Source organism: Urocampus carinirostris, chromosome 11, assembly GCF_059441175.1.
Source record: "Urocampus carinirostris isolate Australia breed hairy pipefish chromosome 11, RoL_Ucar_1.0, whole genome shotgun sequence".
NCBI classification, from domain to species: Eukaryota; Metazoa; Chordata; class Actinopteri; order Syngnathiformes; family Syngnathidae; genus Urocampus; species Urocampus carinirostris.
The window spans coordinates 3,836,085-3,842,103 of record NC_142359.1 but is presented as its reverse complement, the minus strand read 5'-3'; the positions used below and the strand labels follow the sequence as shown (position 1 = coordinate 3,842,103).

General features: G+C 39.0%; 1 long non-coding RNA gene across 2 annotated transcripts; it reads left to right on the top strand.

The window, feature by feature from the left end:
* Nucleotides 1-616: 616 nt before the first annotated feature.
* Nucleotides 617-3,309, top strand: LOC148356221 (uncharacterized). 2 transcript variants are annotated; one of them, XR_015852125.1, is made up of 3 exons: nucleotides 617-1,491; nucleotides 1,659-2,064; nucleotides 2,232-3,309. It is a non-coding gene; the product is annotated as an uncharacterized LOC148356221 (long non-coding RNA). The 2 variants fall into 2 exon arrangements; XR_015852124.1 differs by lacking the exon at nucleotides 617-1,491 and having other exon boundaries at nucleotides 1,498-2,064.
* Nucleotides 3,310-6,019: the final 2,710 nt, after the last annotated feature.

Genomic DNA, 6,019 nt, shown 5'->3' with positions numbered 1-6,019 from the left:
TCTTCTGACTTTCCTCCGATTTAATTGCTGAATTTATTTTCAACGTAACGAGACGCTAAAAGCTAGCTGTCGCCATGCTACGCCGTTTGTTTCGGTGGCCACATCGACTTGTGCGCCTTCCACGCTGTTTCACTGACACTACACCAGATGCGCACACAGGCAGTCACACCTGCCCATGTCACGAACCAGAACAGGAAACAGGAAGCTGAACCCAATCGCGTAACGTTACTCACAGTTTATTGGGGAGAAGAGGAACGAGCGCACACTCGATCCGTGGATCGTTGGTCGCGGAGGTAGATTGATCGCCACGAGGTGGTCAAAAATCAAACAGCCCAGGGCGAGAACAAAACAGGGGCAAAACACAGGCAAACACGGAGATTTACAGGGCTTGACAAAACAAGAACAAAAAAACACAGGCAAAACTGGGATTCAGAGGCTCGGCATATCACAACAGAGTTTAACAGGAGTTTTGCAGACGCTTCGACCACAAACGACTCAAAGGACAGCGTTTAAGTACTCCCAGGGAGCAATCTGTCAACGCGTTTCAGCTGCTGTCCATGGGCGGGGCCAGTTGGGCGCCGAGGCAACCGTGACAGAACCTGGAGCCACACGGCGTGGCAACAGTGACAGCCCAGGTGGTAGCATTTACTGTCTGTTGTCTGCTGCAGAACACAATGCACAATCTGTTGATATCAGTGACAATAAAGACAATCCAATTCAAAATCCTTCAAGCGGTGAAGCACCGATAACCGAAGCGCGCGGTAGCGAGGGATTACTGTACTGTATTTAAGTTTGAACGTGTTTTCATTACCTTTTTAGATTTTTTAAGTACGTCTTAGCATAAATGTAACTTATTTTGTGTTTGTAAGGTATTTGCAAATTTGGGGATTCGTTTTACGTATTTGTTCCTTGATTGCACACCAACTCAGTAGTTAAAGCTTTAAATCGGCTTTAACTCTGTAGTTAAAGCTTTAAAGCCTACTTTACTCTTGAGGTTTTTTTTTTACTTTTGGGTTAAAGCTGTAAAGCTTAATTTACTTATGGGTTAAAGCTTCTCTAACCTCAGAGTTAAAGCAGTTTTAAAGCTTTAACTCTTTGATTTGTAGTCTCAAATATGTTGAAATTTATTGAGGTTCAATCTGACGTTTTTACAAAAATAAATTAAACCTTTCAAATATATGTAGGTATGGTCGAACATGCAGATGTTTAACTCAGTAGTTAATGCTTTAAATCGGCTTTAACTCTGTAGTTAAAGCTTTAAACTCTACTTTAATCTTGAGTTTTTTTAAACTTTTGGGTTAAAGATGAAAAGTTTATTTGACTTTTGGGTTAAAGCTTCTCTAACCCTACAGTTAAAGTAGTTTTAAAGCTTTAACTCTTTGATTTTTATTCTCAAATATGTTGATATTTATTGAGATCAAATCTGACGTTTTTGCAAAAATAAATGAAACCTATTATTAAAAATATATAAGTATGGTCGGCCTTGCATATGTTTAACTCAGTAGTTAAAGCTTTAAATCTGCTTTAACTCTGTAGTTAAAGCTTTAAAGCCTACTTTAGTCTTGAGGTTTTTTTTTTACTTTTGGGTTAAAGCTGTAAAGCTTAATTTACTTATGGGTTAAAGCTTCTCTAACCTCAGAGTTAAAGCAGTTTTAAAGCTTTAACTCTTTGATTTGTAGTCTCAAATATGTTGAAATTTATTGAGGTTCAATCTGACGTTTTTACAAAAATAAATTAAACCTTTCAAATATATGTAGGTATGGTCGAACATGCAGATGTTTAACTCAGTAGTTAATGCTTTAAATCGGCTTTAACTCTGTAGTTAAAGCTTTAAACTCTACTTTAATCTTGAGTTTTTTTAAACTTTTGGGTTAAAGATGAAAAGTTTATTTGACTTTTGGGTTAAAGCTTCTCTAACCCTACAGTTAAAGTAGTTTTAAAGCTTTAACTCTTTGATTTTTATTCTCAAATATGTTGATATTTATTGAGATCAAATCTGACGTTTTTGCAAAAATAAATGAAACCTATTATTAAAAATATATAAGTATGGTCGGCCTTGCATATGTTTAACTCAGTAGTTAAAGCTTTAAATCTGCTTTAACTCTGTAGTTAAAGCTTTAAAGCCTACTTTAGTCTTGAGGTTTTTTTTTTACTTTTGGGTTAAAGCTGTAAAGCTTAATTTACTTATGGGTTAAAGCTTCTCTAACCTCAGAGTTAAAGCAGTTTTAAAGCTTTAACTCTTTGATTTGTAGTCTCAAATATGTTGAAATTTATTGAGGTTCAATCTGACGTTTTTACAAAAATAAATTAAACCTTTCAAATATATGTAGGTATGGTCGAACATGCAGATGTTTAACTCAGTAGTTAATGCTTTAAATCGGCTTTAACTCTGTAGTTAAAGCTTTAAACTCTACTTTAATCTTGAGTTTTTTTAAACTTTTGGGTTAAAGATGAAAAGTTTATTTGACTTTTGGGTTAAAGCTTCTCTAACCCTACAGTTAAAGTAGTTTTAAAGCTTTAACTCTTTGATTTTTATTCTCAAATATGTTGATATTTATTGAGATCAAATCTGACGTTTTTGCAAAAATAAATGAAACCTATTATTAAAAATATATAAGTATGGTCGGCCTTGCATATGTTTAACTCAGTAGTTAAAGCTTTGAATCTGCTTTAACTCTGTAGTTAAAGCTTTAGAGCCTACTATACTCTTGAGGTTTGTTTTTATTTTTGGGCTAAAGATGAAAAGCTTAATTTACTTTTGGGTTCGAGCTTCTCTAACCTTAGAGTTAAAGCAGTTTTAAAGCTTTAACTCATCGATCGCCCGCTTCCGTCAGTGGTGCTCAGGCTGTGCTTGAAATCGCCGTATATGACAATCTCGAAAAATAACTTGAAAAGGAAAAAAAATCCAGATGTCCGCTGGTTAAAAAAAAGGACATATGTGAAAGGAAGGGTTCGAATCTTACACAATGTGAAAACGAAGCCGTTCGCGTCAACCTCGAAACGTAGTCCACGACACGGCGGTTCTATTATTTAACGGGAAGAGTCGGGGTCGCGTACGGAAACGAGAATTAGCGGGAACGTGTCGGAACTGGATAACGCTGGCGTGGTGTTAGCGCTTTAGCATGTTAGCATGCCATTTCAAACACAGCCAAAGCTGACAAGGGATATCGTCCGCGGCGTTCCGTCTTCATGTGACTGATGTTTGATTTGTGGAAATGCTTTTTGTGTGTTACTACTCCCGTCGTGAAGGCATGTGACGTCCACGACTCTTTTTATGTGTGCACTCAATAAAATCTGCTGCGTTTGGCATTCCGCTCGTCTTTTGTTCGCTTTTTGTGCTTTTGACTCGGCGGGAAGTAAAAATGGACGTGGATAAAGGCTCCCGGCGGTGATGGCTCCCATCTCTCCACCGTCAGAGTCAGCTGAGGAAAACTGTAGGGCGCAGGTGTTAAACAGGCGGCCCGCGGGCCGAATCAGGCCCGCTAAGGGATTGAATCCGGCCCGCGAGACAACACTCGGAGAAGCGCAAGAGAAAAACAAGCTGCAGGTTGAAATATGTCAACTTGATGTTGCCAAAGCCAGGTGCCTCGAACAAAGACACTGTATTTGTATTTGTTTCTCTCTCTCTCTCTCTCTCTCTCTCTCTCTCTCTCTCTCTCTCTCTCTCTCTCTCTTTTCCACCCCTTTTCTCCCACTCTTTGTCTCTGTCTCTTTCACTCTCCGTGTCTCTCCTTTTGTCTTCCTTTGTTGCTCTTTGTCTTTTTCTCTCTCTGTGTCTTATTTTGCTCTAATTTCCTTTTTTCCTTTTCTCTCTTTTCCCTTTCTCTCTTTCTACCCTTTGTGCTTTCTTTTCTCTTTTCCCTACTTCTGTCTTTCTATTTCTCTTTGGATTTCTTTCTTCCTCGCCCTTTCTTTTCCCCCTCTCTCATGACTTTTTATCTTTTGTTTCTCACGCTCTCTGCCTCTCTCTCTTTCTTTGTCCTGCTCTCTCTCCTTTTCCCTCCCCCTTTCTCTTATTTCTTTATTTCTCTTTTTCTTTCTCTTTAATCTACTAGTCCGGACCCCGACAGAATGTTTCTTCTATCATGTGGCCCCCCGAGTTCAAATGAGATTGACACCCCTGCTGTAGGGGGAGGATCTCCAGGAAGGAAGGATGGTGGCAGGATGCCCACGTTCTAGTTACTATTTGTCTCTTTTCCTTATGACGTTTTACCAAAACTAGTTGACAGCAGAAATTACTTGAGACCATGTAATTATGATAAAAGAATGTAAATCAGGCAAACAACAATTTACAGTGTTCTCGTTTGTCCGCGTCCCTGCGTCCTAGACGCATCATTTTTGCTGGGGACGCATAGTCTAAAATCAACATGCTTCCCCGGGACGCAACTTTTTTGACACCAAATTGTCATTGTTACCCGATAACTTATTTTTTTTTAACAAAGATTTACCGCACTCCAAACTTCTCGTCAGGCAGATCCGCCATTGTTGTTTCGGTCTCGCGCCGATCTTGGCAAACGAGATCTCGTTGCTTCGAGATGACGTCATTGTTTTGGTGGTTTTCGAGTGAAAGAGAAGTATGCCTCCGTAAAAACAATTGGTATTAGGTGCAAATCAACCGAAAACTGGTAATTTCTTCAGTGTCGGTAATAAGTCGAAACATAATACAGAAAGTGGTAACAACGGCGATGATTCCAGGGATCTTATCGGAGATAAAATAAAATAAAAATCAATTTGGAAAATTTGTGAAACGTAATAAGAATTTTAATAAATTCTAGATAGATTCTAAGAAATCCAAATTTTCGTACTGTGCCTAAATAAAAAGCCGCAGACAATAAACTGCTAACAGGGAGGAAACCCTATAAGATTAGCATCTTTGTGATTAAGGGCTATCCAACTAAACAAGAATTGACATGATGCCTCTGGTACAATAACAAGAAACCAACATCAGGCCTATAATGGTTTATAACCAGAGTATAGGCATCCTTATTAATATTATTATTATTCAATTTTATGACTTTAGAGCAGGGGTGTCAAACAGGCGGCCCGCGGGCCGGATCAGCCCCGCAAAGGGATTGAATCCGGCCCGCGAGACAGTGCTGAAGGAAGCGCAAGAGAAAAATGAGCTGCAGGTTGAAATATGTCCACTTGATGTTGCCAAAGCTAGGTGCCTCTTACAAACACTGTATTTGTATTTCTCTTTCTCTCTCTCTCCCTCTCTCTCTCTCTCACCCTCTCTCTCATCCTCCTTTTTTCTCTCACTCTCTATGTCTCTCTTTTTCACTCTCCCTGTCTCTCTTTTTCTCTTTCTTTGTTCCTCTTTGTCTCTTTATGTCACTGTGTCTTTTTACCTTCTTTTGCTCTATCTTCCTTTTTTCCTTTTCTCTCTCTATCTCTTGGTTTCCCCTTCTTTCTTTCTACCCTCCTCGCTTTTTCTCCTCATTCCTCCTTTTCTATTTCTATTTTTCTTTGGATTTCTTTCTTTCTCTCTCTTTCTTTTTCCCTCTTACTATTTCTCTTTTTATCTCTTTTGTTTCTCACGTTCTTGCTCTTTTTCTTCTTTTCTCTGTTTCCTTGTCCCACAGTCTCTCTTTTTCTCTCCTTCTCTTTCTCCTATTTCTTTCTCTCTTTTTCTGTCTTTTTTCTTTCTCCTCAATCTACAAGTCCGGCCCCCGAGAGAATGTTTGTTCTATCGTGTGGCCCCCGAGTTAAAATGAGTTTGACAACCCTGCTTTAGAGGTATCTACTGAAACACATACTTAGTTTATGTTGAGTTAAAACTGTTATGTGTTTATTGCAGCACATTTCTGAAGCTCTCTGCAAAAAAAGACTGAATTACTTTGAAAAAAACAAAACAACAACACATCAAGAGATTTGCTTCTATAGAATATTGTGTAGGCGCGCAGGCTGGAGTCCAACTGCTCCACTGACCTACTTGGAGAAGCGACGACTGCTCTGAGCTCGATTGATTTCCCTGCTACCCGGTTTTTGTCAAGAACTAGGGCACGGTTTCCGGAAGTGC